Source organism: Azolla caroliniana, unplaced genomic scaffold (assembly GCF_043228905.1).
Source record: "Azolla caroliniana isolate FFs.n. ecotype wild unplaced genomic scaffold, voAzoCaro1.0.p SCAF_14, whole genome shotgun sequence".
Lineage (NCBI taxonomy): Eukaryota > Viridiplantae > Streptophyta > Polypodiopsida > Salviniales > Salviniaceae > Azolla > Azolla caroliniana.
In genome coordinates this window covers 5,476,709-5,495,336 of record NW_028230449.1, presented here as the reverse complement: position 1 = coordinate 5,495,336, position 18,628 = coordinate 5,476,709, and the positions used below count along the sequence as shown (strand labels likewise).

General features: G+C 44.5%; 1 long non-coding RNA gene across 1 annotated transcript; it reads right to left on the bottom strand.

The window, feature by feature from the left end:
- Nucleotides 1-463: 463 nt before the first annotated feature.
- On the bottom strand, nt 464-1,382 carry LOC147855350 (uncharacterized). The gene is made up of 2 exons (XR_015530820.1): nt 731-1,382; nt 464-649 (listed from the first exon to the last, which is right to left on the bottom strand). It is a non-coding gene; the product is annotated as an uncharacterized LOC147855350 (long non-coding RNA).
- Nucleotides 1,383-18,628: the final 17,246 nt, after the last annotated feature.

The window sequence follows — 18,628 nt, the reverse complement described above, 5'->3', positions numbered from 1 at the left end:
GAAAATGATGTTAAACAATATCAAGAAGGACAATGTTAGAATAATGTAGTATCCTAGGAACATGAGAAGGGGCAAGATGTTGGGAAAGGTATGGAAATGAAAGACACTGGTATCGTATAGAGATCTAAACGGAAGACCACTTTGCCACCCTGGAATCTTTTATAAAGAGTTTCCAAACCACCTTAGCATCTCCTTGTCCCTTTCGATATATAATATATAGTATTGCCCCCTACATAATGAGGATTTCTCAAGATGGAGGAACATCATTGTAACAATTTAAAGAGCCACATAGAAAGTAACCAGAGGAAGAGGTATCTGACATCTAAGCTATAATGGGCTTCTTCAATGAGTCTTCTTCTACTTCTGAATCTTCTCATTCTTTCTCACAGAAGCTTCTCTATGCACGACGATCTAGCTTTAACTCCACATGTAGTGACCATCCCGTGTATTCTTGCAATAATAATCATGGATCATCTTGTGATAATTCATCAAATTATGATGACAATCACGAACATCGTCTCATATCATCATCCACATCAAATTTATCATCATCATCATCAAGCAATGGTTGTATAAGACCTCTTCCCAAGAGAGGACAAGTCAAAGCTCGCATTGGTCGATCATTTCTGTCATGTTTCTCTTCCTAAACCTATCACATGGTTCATTAGTTAATACTTTTTGCCATGTTGTTATATTTTCTCATCCATCCATAATGTTTCTATTCCTAAACCATGAGAATCTATTAAGTTTGAAATTGAGAGCTTTAATCATTGACAATGGTTCATGGTAACTCATGAGATATTGAGTTTGAAATTGTAAATTTAGACTATATTTTACTGATGGAGAATCTAAATAATATTGTAAAGACTATGTTCCTTGTATATAGATTAGCGTAGCAAGTATGGGAAAAACATTACATTAACTATTGTGATCAAGCACTCCTTAATTTCATAATTAATAAAATTTTGGAATTTTGAATGGAAAGGAACCATAAGATAAAACTATACATGGGAGAGATGTTGGTAAAATTCATAGTAACGAGAGCAATTGGAGAAAATAATCAAATTAGTTTATAAAGCTTTTTTTTGTTCGAGAACATGTGAAAGAATCTATTTTGTACCCACACAAATATCATACAGCCATTTCCTAGGTTCATCATTTCCACACTACCTATTTAGAGATAATGAACATTCAAAGAAAATAGCGAAAGACATAATAGTCTAAAAATATAAAAGACATGGAAGTTTTATAGAGTTTCATGTTTTATTTTGGATAGCTGATTTTTAAGTGACATGTTTTTTAGAGAACAACGACTACAAGAAATTGAAGACTTATAATAACATGGAACCCAATCTATGCACACAAAAATGTAGAACAAGAGACACAACAATGGGGTCTACAACTAATCTAGATTATGCTCATTGATAATGAGAGTATTATGATTATATTGCAATTGTGAGCATGATTGAATTTTGAGCACGATTTGTCAATGTTGGATGGGGTTGAGCATGGGTAGCTTTACCCTAGAATGGATTGATGTAACAAAGAAAGCTCTAAGAAAAGAGGAAGAGATACATAATACGTTTTTGTTTGATTAAAAGTAAAAATAAGAGAGAGAAACAATGTTAGACAAAGCTATATATGACCGTTATGATGGTACATGCATTACAAAGTCCTCACTTTAGAAGAGAGACATCAAATTTGCACTATAGATTCCTCGGTCCCGAGTAAACTAATTAAGGATTCTTATCTTCACATACCTGAACTTGTTAAATGTTAGCGCTTAATTCTAATGTAAGCATATGACAAGGAAATAATAGATAAGAAAATAGAGAAGAGAGAGAAAGAAGGGCATTGATCCACCCGACCACTCCCAAGGGAAGGGATCGAGATAGACTAGATCCTTGATCGGCATCCCATACCACCGCCATGGCATCAAGTTGTACTTGGTACTAACGCACTCGCTACAAGGGTTGATCACCACAAGATCAAAGTCTCAACTTAGTCGATCATGTATCAAGTGAGGGTAACTAGGTCTCATATTTATAGCCATACCTAAGGACCCCAGGAAAGGTCACACTTGGCCTTAATGGGTTGTCTCATTCCCTAGGATTTAAAAGTAAGCCTCCCTTCTTTACATGCTCAGTTAACCCTCACAAGTTATCGTCGTATGTAGAATACTGTAAAAGATTACGTGTGGAAGCATATATGGAAGACAATGAACGGAGTACATAGTCGATTAACAAGAAGTATAACATTTAGGTAAACAAAGAGTAAGAGAGATATAGACTGGCAGTTTTTTAGGAAGTGCCCTAGCTTCCCACAATAGAAGCACGTGGGTCTCCCCCTCGACTTCGAGCTAGTCCCCGACTTATCTCGGTTCTGGGGACTTCGATTTTGGCCTCTTCCCCAAATCATGTCACCTTTCGTGACTAAAGCCTTCTGGCGAGCTTCTTCATTCAACAAGCTCGACTTCACCTGCTCTAGGGATAGATACTTCCCTTCCGGCCCGACATTGCCCAAAGTGACAACGAGCATCTCCCAGCTGTTTGGAAGGGATCCCAGCAACAGTAATGTTAATACCTCGTCTGCCAGAGGTACTTCTAGGGAGGTGGTTTGGTTCATCAATCCTTGGAAGGCATCGATATGCTCCGTCATACTGGAGTCATCCAGATACTGGAGCCTCACGATTTTTCGAAATACTGAGACTTGGTTCACGTCGTTCTTGTTTTCGAACATGACGTCGATCTTCTTCTATAGGACGTCTGCTTCTGTTTCTTTGCCAAAGTTGTTATATAGAATCATGTCTATAAAACACCTTATATATGTGGCCGCCTTCAAATGCAACACTTCCCAAGTCGTTGCATCGATCTTGTCTGGTCTTTTATCTCCAAACTGCACTGGCAGCCAGAGCTCTTTGCACATGAGCATGTAGATCTCATCTTCGACTTCCACACTGCGTAGTTGGAGCCGGTTAACTTAAACATGCCGCCGAATGAGTCTTCCATCACTCCGATACCACTTTGTTAGGAATTGACCGGCCACAACCGGTTGCACATTCGTATTCATGTGCAGAAACCAAGAACTAGTACATAGACAAAAAATGTGAAGACACAGAGACATTGATATTTTACGTGGAAAACCCGAAATGGGAAAAAACCAGGGGGGTCCACAAACCCCGAGAGAAACAAATCACTATAGTAGAGAGGAAGTACAAAGTACAGAACTCGGAGACAACGACCTCGAGTTCTCCTTCGTCTGACAGACGGCTATAGAGTCACACTCTCACTTACGGTTTTAGAGGCAACTACCTCGTTCTAACTTAAATTACAATAATGATCAACTACACCATACTAAAGTTTTCCCTAGTTTCTTTTAAACAAAAGAAACTTTCTGGCTATTTACAAGTATAGCCCACAAGGGGCAATTTAGACTATCTACAATTATAGTCTTCCGAAACGATTTCGGTTTTCGATTTTGGTTTCGGTCTCGGCCGAGATAAACACCAACAAGGTAATTCTCTTCCCATCTAGAGGGACATGTTTCCCAACACATCCGAACATTGATCCAGTTCTCGTTCCGGACTCCGGTCTAGCTCTGGCTTATTCGGCTGATCTAGATCTAGTTGAGCTTGTCCGCTCAACATATGTGTTGTCTATTGACCTTGGGTTTGCTCTTGCTGCTCTCTATCGGCTTGTTGTGAAGTCCACTGACTCTTCTCTTTGGGAGGAGGTGGTTGTATTGTAGTTGTGTCGCCTTGTGGTCGACTTTCTTCTTGTTGTCTCTTAAGAGGTTGTTTTTTGACTATGGGTTGTTGAATTTTTACCTTTGATCCTACTATCTCAACCCTCGCGATCATCTGGCGCTCTGTTGTTTGATCTTCTTGCCACTCCACATGTGGCCCTATCAAAATTTGTCGTCTTTCCAACTACTTTGGCAATGACTGTGATGACTGCCCCTTTTCCTTCTATGGGAGCTTTCGTCCTTGACTGCTAATGGCATGGGCATAATAGGGTTATTGTGCAATGATCAGAATCATGGCCTTCTCCCCCTTCATAGCCATAAGATGCACTCTAAGCGCAACTCCTGTAATAAAAACCCAACATATTGTTTCTCCCTAATAGGTTGTTATAATGAATCATGCCTTGTTCTTTGGCATATAATAAGTTTTTGGATTCATGCATGCTACCTCATCTGAGATGGTCAGCTACTGCATGTTGCACCCCAAGATGATGTACGTTGTCAAACTCGAACTCTTATAAAAGAAGCTTCCATCTTGCTAATTTCCTGGTGAAGGATTGCTTCAACACTAGGTACAGTAATGTGGAATGAACAACATGAAATGTAAATTTTCGATCGAGAAGGTAGTGTCGAAACTTGTTGAAACTGTAGATCATGCCGAGAGCTTCAAGCTTAGCTGAGTTGTTCAATACTTATCTAAGAATAGTATTAAATGTTACAGATGATCAACGTTTTGGTTGTAGACATCGAAATCATGAAGGAATACCTACGTAAAGGCCAAAATATAATAAGAAAATATTTTTACAATAATCCTTTGGATCCTAGTTGATGCCGTCTTGAGACCGAACATCATTATGACTGCTACAAATACACCCCATTCAGTGACGAATATTGTTTTCTCTTGGTCATTTGAGTGCATTCCAATCTGATTATAGCCGTTAAATTCATGATTCGAGAAAGTTATAAACTGCATGGCCAGCGACGATGTCGAGCACTACATCCATAAATGGAAAAGGAAATGTGTTGGTTACTGTCATCACAGTAAGCTTTCTGTAGTCAACATAGACTCTAATTTTACCATTCTTTTTGTGTACTACGACGATAGGATTAAGCCAGGTGACCTTTTTCACTAGTCGAATAAATCTGACCTGTAATAGCTTTTCGATTTCTTCTTTGAATTGGGTGGCTTAATTAGGATTCATTCGATATCTTCATTGTTCTATAGGTTTGGCGTCCTTGTGCTGGTGAATTTGATGCTAATAGAATGTTGGATCGAGCCCTTTCATGTTCTTGAACGACCATGCAAAAACATCCTTATATTGGAGTAATAACTTTACAAGTTCTATTTTGTTGTTCGGCTACATGTCTTTAGCTATGAGAACAGTCTTCCGCTCAGTGTCGTTTTCTACAAGATTCAGTTCTTCCAATGTTGAAGGCTTCACCCATTGAGATACTTACATTTCTTTTTCCATTGCTTCTTGCTAATGTCATAACTCCACTAAGGACTTAGCATCCAATTGATGCATTTGAGCGTCTGAGCCAAGCTCCTCATAGTTGAGATAAGGGCTAATGATTTCGACGACATCGATTTCAAACAAGGGTATAATCTTGGGGTTTTCCTCTAAATATTGATCAATTTCATTGTCTTCTAAGCCTTCCATCATATTGATTGATTCTACATACAGAGGCACCAATTCCCTCTTTTTTAATACCTTTTCTTGGGTCGGAACTCGTATCTTTGTCTTGCCCTTGTGAAAGGTGATGATATTTTTCTACCAATTTTTCTTGATGTTGATAGTTCGAAGCCATGGTCAGCCAAATAAGAGTGGATATACTCCAAGTGCATCTAGAAATAGAATGACTGCCAAAATTTGAAAGGAATGACCACCAACTAATATTTCCAACTGTGGAATCAACCCTAATGGTCGAACCGAGCTTGTGTCGACCATTCATAGACAACATGGGAATACTTCCCATTCAGTGATTCTTGGACAATCACATATCATTTTGCTTATGATGTTGACCCTTGACCCATCATCGTTGATGTTGTTCGAGCCCTCTTGGTCTCGTATGATTACTTTTACTTAGGGACTCTGCTCATCCATGATTGTCGGTCCCTTCTTTCGTAAAATTGACGGCAACATGTTCCAACTTCTTTTGTGATGATGGTTGCGACTATTTCCGTAAATCTAGGCACTAATTCCAGTAATCCCGGCAGAGGTAATGTAATTTGACAATCTATTAGGATTTGCCATGTGGAATCATAGACTGGTGTCAACTCTAGTAATTTGGCACTCATTGCGGAAGTAATTGGTTTGTCGAGTATTTCTTTGTACTCCTTAAGCATTTAATCAACATTTCTTTTATTAGATTCTTCCACCCATTCCTGGATGGCCTTCGAAATCGCTTCTTGCGTGTCCCATTCCAATTGTTTTGCTTTGTTGCGAGTGTTCAACATCTGATGTAACCATGTTTACAGTTGAAGATTTGTCTTTGTCTTTCATTGGACATTGCTTAGCATAATGACCATCCTTTCAACATATGTAATAGATGGGTTCGCTCGAAGCGCTTGACTCACCTTTCTCTAATTGTTGTTGGGGCAGTCAAAAGTCATGTCTCTCTAATTCTTCCCTATGTCGATTATTATGCTGAAATTTTGAGTATTTTTAGGACGTTTGTAACCATCCCATCTTTCCTAAGTCTTCAAAAAACAACGATTATTAGGTCAACTATTGATATAATAATGCCTATCGTCGTGTTGGTTTTTGTCATATTGTTGACGGTCATTTTTGTCGTAACGAGGTGAATAATCACGCTCATAACGATTCCGACTATCCCATCCATAATGTTCTTGTCACTCCATCTTGCAATAATCATTATGATAATCATCCTTTCCATAATGATAATTTGGCATGCCCGGTGACATCTGTCTAAGATAGAAGAAACAAGGAGAATGGATGTTGTCTGATCGACAGAGTGAGGATCAGTCGGTGGAGAATCGTCGATCACACACGAGATCAGAGACCTGACGTGTGCAACAAAGCAATTTAAGGGATTCTGAGATTTTCGACTACTTTCGGCGGGAGGTTGAAGAGGAATTAACTAACAGTATCTCGAACGAAGAGTCGTCCGACTTGCACCTACAACCAGTTGATTTCATAGACGACTTAGGGGACACAATCCGTACTCTTATTCAAAGTAGAACAACGAAGCGGACGTTGAAGCCTGAGTCAGACATTGTTGTACCTCTCCCCTATAGTGATCCTGTTGGGAGTCTATGAACTCCCTGGTTTTGTCTCTCGAGGTTTTCCACATAAACATCCGGTGTCATCTCGTTGTCTGTGTAAATGCATTGTTCCTATTTTTTGTCAAATTTCCATTAGTATTTGAAACTCGGTTGTGGCCGGGTGCGATTATCTACAAATTGGTATCAGAGCGAAGTTCTAAACTTCAAACAAAAGAAGAAAATAGTAGAGTCATTCGATGGCATGTTCAAGCTCACCGGCTCGAACTACCCAGTGTGGAAGTCAAAGATGAGGGACATGCTAATGGTCAAAGATCTATGGTTGTTGGTATAGTTTGGAGATAAAAGAACTGACAAGATCAATGTCGCAACATGGGGCGTAATGCATCTGAAGACAACGGCATACATTCATTGCTTCATCGACATGAGCTTGTACAACAGCTTGAATGAAGAGAACAAGGCTCATGAACTCTGGGAGAAGATCAACACTATGTTGGAGAACAAGAATGTTGTGAATCGAGTCTTTGTATTTTGAAAAATAGTGAGACTCAGATATCATGATGGCTCCAGTATGGCGGAGCATATGAACGTCATCCAGAGGCTAATAAACCAGACTACCTCGCTGGAAGTACTGTTAGTCGACAAGGTACTAGCATTGTTACTGCTCGGATCCCTTCCAGATAGTTGGGAGACGCTGGTTGTCACATTGGGCAACGCCAGACCGGAAGGGAAGAACTTATCCCTGGCAAGTGTAAAATCGAGCTTGCTAAATGAAGAAGCTCGCCGGAAGGACTGAGAGTCCGGGACCAACCTGAAAGCCTTCGTTACGAAAAACGATTCAAATCGGGGAAGAGGCCGGAATAGAAGCCCTCTAAATTGAGACAAGTCAGGAACGAGGTCAAAGTCAAGGGGGAAGCCCACCTATTTCTATTGTGGGAAATCAGGGCATTTCCAAAAGAATTGTCGACACTTCCAGAAAGAAAAAGGGGGAGCCAAAGACTCCGAACCGAAGAAAATTTCACAGAGGAAAGGAACATCGGCAATCACAACAAGCGAAAAGGAACTGTTGCTAATCACCAAGGAGAGTGAGATGCACCTTGTCAGTGATGGGTTGTCGACTCCGGAGCGTCATTCCATCTGACACCTGACCAAGAGTGCTTCTTATCTTACAGAACCGGAGATCATGGTTGTGTGAGGATGGGGAATGAAGGCGCATGCCGAATTTTCAGCAAATCACCGAGGAGAGTGAGATGCACCTTGTCAATGATGGGTGGTCGACTCCGGAGCATCATTTCATCTGACACCTGACCAAGAGTGCTTCTCATCTTACAGAACTAGAGTTCACGGTTGTGTAAGGATGGGGAATGAAGGCGCATGCCAAATTTTCGCATAGGAGATGTGTGGCTGACAACTTCAACCAGGTGCAAGCTGTTGTTGAAAGATGTCTGACACGTTCTGGAGGTTTGACTGAACTTGATTTCAGCCGATTGGCTAGATGATGAAGACTACATGGGTAGCATTTGGAATGGCACCATGAAGTTTTGCAGAGGAAGCCTGATCATGGCCAGGGCCCAGAAGATCAACACACTATATCTGATGCACGCTCAGATATGCTGGGAGGAAGTGAACATATGTTGAGCGGACAAGCTCAACCGGATCCGGATCGGCTGAACAAGCCAAAGTCGGGTCGGTATCTAGAACGTAGAACCGAATCGGTGTCCGGATGGTATCCGAAACCAGGAACCGGATTGGATTGTAACCGGTAGGCTATTAGAGACCTACAAATCTAGCCTAGTACATAGGCAGATTCCTTGGAGTAAGTTTCAGTTGCTTGTATGAGTATTGAAGTACTTGTCAGTACTTTTGTTAGTCGTTTTAAGAACTTGTATAAAAAGTGTTCTGTAGGACATTTGTATGTACAAAGCATTATTATTTTGAATGGAGTTTATGGTTGCTGCTCTCTCTGTCTCTCCTATGTATTCTCTGCTCTTCAGCTTCAATTAAACCTTTATTCTCTATTTTTCTGTTGCTATCGGGATAAACCGGTTTCTCAAAGCTTTCGCATATTAACTTTGACAACATAGCATCCGATACTGCCAATGAGTTGTGGCACAAGATGTTGTGGCACAAGACATTGTGTCACATGAGCCAGAAGGGGATGCGGAGACTTGCCAAAGACAACCTCATTCCGGAGGTGAAAAATGTGCAACTTGAGAGGTGCACCAATTGTTTGCCCGATAAGCAGAACCGAACCTCTTTCTGGTCGAACTGATGAGATGGATGGCACCTCTTTAACTCGTGCATACAGATGTATGCTCCATGGACACGAAGTCACATGCCGGATCACAATACTTCATGACTTTTATAGATGACCACAGCCGAAAATTGTGGGTCTCCACGTTGAAGACGAAGGACCAACTATTGTTTGCCTTCAAGGAGTTCCATTCAAGATTAGAAAGAGAAACCGGCCGAAAGCTTAAAGTAGTCCAAGCAAACAACAGAGGCGAATACCGAGGGCAGTTCGAGGAGTACTGTCGGTCGAAGGGAATCCGGCTCGAGTACACCAAGCTATCCGGGAAACAAAGTCCGAAGACAAAGACAGAGATGTCGGAGATGATGAAGGTACCATATGCCTCTGCCGTCGGAAGCTTGATGTACGTAATAGTGTGTACCCGGCCAGATATCGGATATGCGGTCAGAGTGGTCAGTTAGTTCATGAGCAATCCAGGAAGAGAACACTGGTCCACTGTCAAGTGGATACTCCGGTACCTGAAAGGCACCTCGAGCATATGCCTCTAATTCGGCCCAGGTAAACCCCAACTGGAAGGCTTTACAGATTTAGACACGTCGTCTGATGTGGACACCAGCCGGTCTACATCTGAATATGTCATGACATATGCAATCGAGGATGCAAAATTCCGTTGCACTGTCAACAACGGAAGCGGAATACATGGCGGTTGTAGAAGCCAACAAAGAGGTAATCTACATGAAGAACTTCATCGGAGAGCTAGGAATTCCATCCCTATTGCGACAATAAAAGTGCCATCCACCTCGCGAAGAATGCGGCCTACCATTTCCAAACTATGCACATCCAATAGCCGGAAGTGTCTACCCGACCGGCTTTGCATTCGTCATGTTGAATCATTGGAGCACCTTTGTCACATACTTCTCATGTGACGGCCACAATAGCTTCTTCGTCCGGCCCCAAACTATGTGCATCCCCAATATCTATCTCGCTGGACCCAAATCTTTCATTCAGAAGGTTTGGTTCAAGGCCTTCTTCAGATTCCTGATTTTGATTCGGTCTGGTCCAATGATCAGCATGTCGTCCACATACAACAGGAGTATTAGAAAATCTCCTTCATCAAACTTCTTCACAAACACGTAGTGGTCGGCCTGCGTCTTGTGGTATTCCTAGTTGGTCATGAAGGAGTCGAACTTCCGGTGCCATTGTCGGGGAGCTTGCTGAAGTTTGTATAAGCTCTTCTTCAACCAACACACCAGGTTCTCTTTCCCTTTCTTGATGAATCCTTCCGGTTGTTGCATGTAGATCTCTTCTTCGAGGTCGCCATGTAGAAACATTATCTTGACATCTAGTTGCTCTACCTTGAGGTCCATGTTTGTGATTATGCTTAACACCGTCTGATTGGATGTCATCTTCACTACCAGGGTGAAGATCTCATCGAAATCCACTCCTTTCTTTTACTAGAAGCCCTTCGCCACAATGCGAGCTTTGTATCTCAGTGAATGTCCAACATCTCTCGGTTTAAACTTGTACACCCACTTGTTCTGGAGCGCTCTCTATCCTTTCGGCAACTCCGTCAATTTATATGTGTGGTTCTCATGCAGGGAATCCATGTCATCCTGCATGGTAGTTAACCACTTGCGGTAGTGGGTGTCTTTCTTTGCTTCTTCGAAGTTTTCCGGCTCCCCCTCGTCGGTCAATAAGACATGCTCTACATTCGGAAATCTCCGGGGGGGCCTTCACTCTCTCAGAGGGTATCTTTTTCCTTCGTTTCCGACCACCGGATCCTCCGTCTGTTCTTCATCTGAATCCGATTCAGGGTCTTGTCCGGTTCCGGTGTCTAATTCTTCTTCTTCGGTCTATTCGGTTCTTTGTCCAAATCCGGCCGCTTCATCATGGTCTTCAGCTCACATCCAGCTTCCGACCGGATGTGTCCTAGCATCTTCATACCGATTTCTGTCAGTTGACCTGTCCACTATCTTCTTTTCCAACTCCCAGTCAACAATGGTCTTATCTTCCATGAAGACTATGTCTCGACTCCGGAAAACCTTTTTGTTGACCAAGTCCCACACTCGGTAGCCGAAATCATCATCGCCGTATCCAAGGAATATGCATGTTTGGCACTTCGGATCCAATTTCTTTCTCTTGTCCTTTGCTACATGTACGTACGCAAGACAACCAAACACCTTGAAGTGCTGGTAAGACACATCTTTACCGGTCCATACTCTCTGTGGTATGTCTCCGTCCAAGGGCGTTGAGGGTGATCTGTTTATCACATAGGTCTTTGTCATCAACGCCTCAACCCAAAACATCTTGGACAACTTAGCATGTGCCAGCATGCTCCAGACTCACTCCATCACAATTCTGTTCATTCTTTCGGCCAATCCGTTCAGCTCCGGTGTCTTTGGCCTCGTGAATTCGAGTCAGATTCCCTTCGACCGGCAATACTCCTCGAATTGACCCTAGTATTCGCCTCTGTTTTCTGCTCAAACCACCTTCAACTTTCGGCTGGTTTCCCTTTCCACTCTTGCATGGAATTCCTTGAAGGTGGATTATACTTGGTCCTTCATCTTCAACGGCGAGACCCACAACTTCTGGTTGTGGTCATCTATGAACGCCATGAAGTACTATGACCCAGCATGTGACTTCGTGTCCACTTGGTATACATCGGTGCATTCCATCTCATTAGTTGTCTTGCCCGGAAAGAGGTTCGGTTTTTCTTGCCGGCCAAATAGATGGTGCACGTCTCAAGCTTCATATCTTTCACCTCCAGAATGAGGTTATCTTCGGCAAGTCTCCACATTCCCTTCTGGCTCATGTGGCACAACCTTTTGTGCCACAACTCACCGGCAGTGTCGGATGGCACGTTCACTTCTTCCCGGCATATACAGGCATGCATTAGGTACAATGTGTTGATCTTCCGGGCTCGAGCCACGACTAAGATTCGTTTACTGAACTTCATGACTCTATTCCAGATGCTACTCGTGTAGCCATCATCATCCAGTCGTCCGGCTAATATCAAGTTCAACTGAACTCTGGAATGTGTTGGACATCTTTCAGTAGCAACTTGCACCCAATTCAAGTCGCCAAACACACGTCTCCTATGCCGACAATCCGGCATGCACCATCATTTCACATCTTCACAAAATTGTGATCTCTGGCTCTATAGGATGTGAACCAATTCCAGTCAGGGGTCAGATGGAATGACGCTCTGGAGTCAACCACCCATGTCGTCTCATCGTTAACAAGGTGCAACTCATTTTCCTCGGTGATGAGCAGTTGTTTTTCCTCACTTGTCGTGATGTCCGATGTTCCTCTTCTCTATGAAATCTCCTTCGGTTCGGGACCGTCGGCTCCCCCTTTGGCTTTCTAGAAGTGTCCGCAATTCTTCTGGAAGTGCCCCGGCTTCCCACAATAGAAGCAAGTGGACTCCCCCTTGACTTCGACCTCGTCCCTGATTTGTCCCGGTTTTGGGGACTCCGATTCCGGCCCCTTCCCCGGTTATTGTCATCTTCCATAACCAAGGCCTTCGGATTAGTTTTGGACTCCCAGTCCTTTTGGCAAGCTTCTTCATCCAACTGGCTTAATTTTACCCTTGCTAGGGATAGATGTTTTCCTTTCAGCCCGGCATTGCCCAAGGTGACAACTAGCGTCTCCCAATGCCGTCATCTTCATATGCATCACCTCCCAAGTCGCGGCATCTATCTTGTTTGGTCTTTTGTCTCCAAACTGTACCGGCAGCCAGAGATCTTTGACCACTAATATGTCCCTCATCTTCGACTTCCAAATGGGGTAGTTGGAGCTAGTGAGCTTGAACATGCCGCCGAATGGATCTTCCATGCTTTGATACTAGATTGATAGTAATAGTGCTCAACCACAACCGAGTCTCATACACACGATGGAAGAAATAAACAAAAAATAGCAATGTAGTTGATAAGATAGAAGAGACAACACCAAATGTAAACATGGAAAACCCTAATCGGCAAAAACCACGGGAGCCCACAAGCTCCAACTATCACTATGAGAGAAGGGGTACGATAGAATGAGACTCAGAGGCAATGACCTCGAGCTCTATGTCTTCGCCAACATGTGGTTACAACAAAAGAACCTCTCTCTCTCCCTCTCTTGCAACTCTTTCAACAATCGTGTTGTCGTATGTTGCCGTACTACCGTCCACTGCCATCTGCGTGCTGCACGATCTGCTGTCGCGCTATCGTCTCTGGTTGTTCGTCACTGTCATCGGCCATACTATCGTGTTGCCATACTCTTCTTTTTCTTTTTCTTGACGTTGCCTGGTGCCGTGTTTCTTTTCTTGGTGACCCATCTTAAAACCTTTGGTCTACCTCCATTGGTGGGTTCATTTGGCATGCTCGTCGCATGCTACAAAAGGCCGATGTGACTATGACATACACACAAACTCGGCTAAGTCTCGAACCCATTTATTTTATCTTTTTTTTCTTATTGACACCACAATGACGTCTAAACAAACTAAGGAGCATAAGGATCTACAAGGTGTTGTCTGCCGGAATAGTAACCGACGGACAAGAGCGTAGGAATAAGAAATAATATAAGATCATAACGCATGTAATGTGATAGGAACTACATGCTCCCGATGAACAACACTCGGCCACAACCGAGCCTAGAATGAAACACAGAAAAACAGGGAATGAAACACAACACAATAGAGAGAAGAGTACACAGGATGTTTACGTGGATAACCCAAACTCGGGAAAAACCACGGCAGCCCACAAACCGCAAACTATCACTATGTCAGAATGTACAATAAGAAAGCACCGAGGCCACGACCTTGAGCTTGCTATCTTCGCCACAGGCGGCGGTTACAATCAGAGGCAACGACCTCTTCCTCTCTCTCACTCTCTCTGTACACAGTTGCATGCTCTAATCTTGCGCCAACAAGTATGACTACATCTCTTGACTAAAGTTTGCCCTAAGTCATATTTATACTAAAATGACTTTTCGGCTATTTACAAATATAGCCACGATGGACTCTCAGAAACATATTTACGAATATGTCTCTTCATCCGGTGAGCACTCCTCACTGGGCCTACATCATCCGGCGCTCCGTAGCCGGGTACTCTTCATCCGGTTCTCACCGGGTCTTCACCATCCGCTCTCGGTAGCCGGGTACTCTTCATCCGGTTCTCGCCGGGTCTACACCATCCGGCTCTCCGTAGCTGGGTACTCTTCATCCGGTTCTCATCGGGTCTTCCGTAGCCGGGTACTCCTCATTCGGCGCTTGCCGGGTACACCACATCCGGTTCTCACCGGGTCTTCCGTAGCCGGGTACACCACATCCGGTTCTCACTGGATCTTCCGTAGCCGAGTACACCACATCCGGTTTCTTCTCACTTCCCATCCGAAGGGACCTGTTTCCTAACATAATGGTTCACGCAAGAAGCGTGAACGGCTAGATAGACCCTACGTATATAAAGGGCAGAAAACCTCTGATACAGGGAGCATGTAATTTGGAATGTAAAGAAACGCATCATAATAGAATTCCATCTTCTCTGAAATTATGTGTATAGCTACGGCTAATCCACTATGTGTCTGGAATACCTGAGCGTGTAAGAACGTAAGTGTAACCCTTGCTAAGGAGTTGGTTGTAGCCGTCTCCCTTAGACGTTGATAGGTTACAGGGAACATTCCCCTACGCATCATGCATAAACGCCTATTCGTTGTTCCACAACCACTTGGAGGTCTAGGTCGAAGGACTGACCGCGGACCGTGTTCCTAATCGGCAACACTTTTGGCACGCTTGGTGATCTGTGTCTTCTCACAAACGAGCAACGAAGAATGGATGTTTAGCCGCCGACGCCCCAGAGAACCAACACGACAAGACCGACCAATAACAAGGTCCGTCACATGCCAGGCAGAAGAACGCGCACGACAAAAGCCTCGCCTCAGCAACCTCAGTACTACCTGTCGTGATTACAAAGGTGATTCTTCGCTCTCCCAATACCTCAACGAGACGCGGGGACTAGGCTCACCATAGCCACCCTGTGGTCTTTCCCGACCCGCCGTCGCCCCCAGCATGGCATTTGCCTACCCCCGCTTTAACGACGAAACCGACGCCGCAACTCATATTCGCATGTTCCTTAATGTCTGGAATGTGAACGACATGGTGCAGAGCCTTTCAGAGGCGGTAGTGCACCAATCGAAAATGACAGAGTTCGAGTTAACATTGGATGGGTGAGCGGCGTTTTGGCATTCACAAATGGATTTACCAGCAATAACAACCTTCGATCAGCTGCAGTCCGCTTTCTTGCGGTTCTTCCATCGGAGGGTTCCACAACGCGAAATCCTCGGACAGTTCTACACAATTAAGCAACTGCCGATCGAGACGATAGCAGACTTCAGCTTACGTTTCCAAAATTTATGGCGGAAACTAGAACGGAGCCCCGCGGAGGACGAGGCTCGAGAAACATTTCTAGCAACATTACGCCGACCCATCCGGGCAACGCTCAACAACAATAGCGTGAAAGGGGAAACGGTGGATATGGTCATTGAACGAGCGTTATAGCTCGAGTTGGACGAGGAGGAGGAAAGGTTTTCTATTTCCTCCTTATGACAAGCGTTACCCCAGGACGAGGAACGCCAGTTTCGTCACGCAATCCAGTGCACGATTTGCTTGAACTCGGGGCATTCCGCAGTGGAGTGCAATATGCGAATCCACTGCCCAATCTGCCACTCGAAGGCTCACACAGTCGACCAATGCGAATACAATATGTTGAATAGAGCCACTCCCGCAGTCCGCAGCATGGACACCCAGCGTCCACCACACCGGACTGAACAAAGGAGGCAAGAAGACCGACCACGGTATAGGGATCGCAACCCACGGGATGACCGACACCACCGGAATCGCCGAAATCACAACGATTCCGAGGAGGACGAACCAGAGGATGAGGATTATCGTGGACATCCGAGTTATGCTAAAGGGGGTTGGTGCTACGAGAATCACCGGCCGACAAACAAACGGGGCAGCTTCAATGGTTATCGTGGTAAGCCACGACAATATCGAGATCAGCGGTGTTACGACGAAAGCTCGGGAGATGAGCGACACCAGGAACAACGACGGAACCAATAGCAACCACCGTGTACGTTTTGACAAACGAGGCCGGACTGCGAGGAGCAAGTAGCACCAGGGGAGCGGCACACACCACTAGGAGCCGAGAAAGGTGAATCAAGCATCCATTGTTTTATTTGTCAGCAGCCCGGACATTATGCCACGCAATGCCCAACACGCAAGGGAAAGGGGCCCGCTATCAATACGATTATGGCGGAAGTGCAGCAATTCACAACACGCTAGCAAACAAAAACGGCTGATTGGGTTGCGCAAGGTGAGATACGCCGACAAGCCCAAGCATGGGTGGAAAAAGCAAATGCGACAAATACGGAACGCATGCGGAAGGAGTTCGCGAATACAATGGAGCGAGCAGAGGACGAATTATTGGCATAGGATATGTGTTGTTGACAACATCAACTGGATGCAAGTTGCTATTGAAGGATGTCTGGCACGTTCTGGAGGTTCGACTGAACCTTATATCAGTCGGTCGACTAGATTATGAAGGCTAGACGGGTAGCATCCGGAACGGAGTCATGAAGTTCTGCAAAGGGAGCCTAATAGTGGCTCGAGCCCGGAAGGTCAACACACTGTACTTGATGAATGCCCGAATATGCCGGGAAGAAGGGAACATAGCATCCGACATTGTCGGTTAGCTGTGACACAAGAGGTTGTGTCACATAAGTAAGAAGGGGATGAAGAGGCTTCCTGAAGTCAACCTCATTCCGGTAAAGGACGTGCAACTTGAGAAGTGCACCGATTGCTTGGCCGGCAAGCAAAACCGAACCTCCTTCCAGTCAAGACCACCGATGAGACAGACTGCAGCACTGTAGTTGGTGCATACCGATGTGTGTCAAGTGGACACGAAGTCACATGCCGGAAGTTGTGGGTCTCACCGTTGAAGACGAAGGATTAGGTGCTATCCGTCTTCAAGGAATTCCACGCGAGAGTGGAAAGAGAAACCAACCGAAACTGAAGGCGGTTTGAGTGGACAATGGAGGAGAATACCGGGGGCAGTTCAAGGAGTACTGCCAGTCGAAGGGAATCCGGCTTGAATTCACCGTGCCGAAGACACTGGAACTAAATGGTCTGATTGAAAGGATGAACTGGACCATAATGGAGAGGTTCCGGAGCATGCTATCACATGCAAAGTTACCCAAGATGTTGTCGTGAAGATTTTCGGTTTTGGTGTGAAACCGGGATGGAATGGGCTAGTTAACAATGTGCAACATGTGCACATGTATAGTAGGAAAATGGTGTATAGAATAAGGGGGAGAATTTATCCCACATTGTAATGTCCCTCCCTCCTTGGGCTATAAAAGGAAGGGAGGGGTCTCTTGTGAAGGGGTTGCCCATTTAGTTCTAAAGTAAGGTAGCTTTTCTCTTCTTTCTTTCTTCCTTCCTTCCTTCCTTCCTTTCTTTAGGGTTTCATCTAGGTCTTCTTCTTTGTCATCATGTGGGTTGAGTCTTCATGTCTATTTAGGGTTTAGTTTGGTTTACAACTCATATGTCAAAAGGGGGTTTCGCTTTCGCTCTGTCTCCTGTGCAAGACCCCGCTCGGCGGCACTAGCCCGTGAGCTCCCCGATCGGCGACTTGGCAGCAGAACATTGTTGTAACCTAATCTACCTTGGTTCGGCTTAAGGCCGGAGTTGTATCTTGCTCTTATATATATATATAGTGAAATTCTGTGCATCTGTGTCTGTGTCGGTGTCTTTGGAGTTCCTTCTTTCTAGTTTTTGTACATAGGATGTGTGTGTCTAGTCAGTGTTGCGTGTGTGCCCTTTTCCCTCTCTCATTCGGTTGCTCCGGGTACGTATCCTGAAACGCTCTAGTTGGTGTCCTGGTCAGTCGTGGGAAACAGTGAAGCTCGACATTCCATGCTCCGTCTCTCTCTGGTCCAAGACCCCTGTGGTCTCGCCCTAGATCCAACACGCGTGCGCGGATTACCGCGACAATGTTTTGGGCTAAGGCGCTGACGACGACAACCTATGTGATAAACAGATCACCCTCAGCACCCTTGGAAAGAGACTCACCGTAAAAAGTATGGACCGGTAAAGAAGTATCTTACCGGCATCTGAAGGTGTTCGGGTGACTCACATATGTGCATGTTGCAAAGGACAAGAGAGCACAGCTGGATCCGAAGTCCAGGCCATGCATATTCCTTGGATACAACGATGATGAGTTTGGTTACCAGGTGTGGTATCCGGTCGACAAGAAGGTGTTCCAGAGTCAAGACATAGTCTTCATGGAAGTCAAGACCATTTCCGAATGGGAGTCGGAGAAGAAGGTGATGACCTCCGGATCATTCAATGAAAA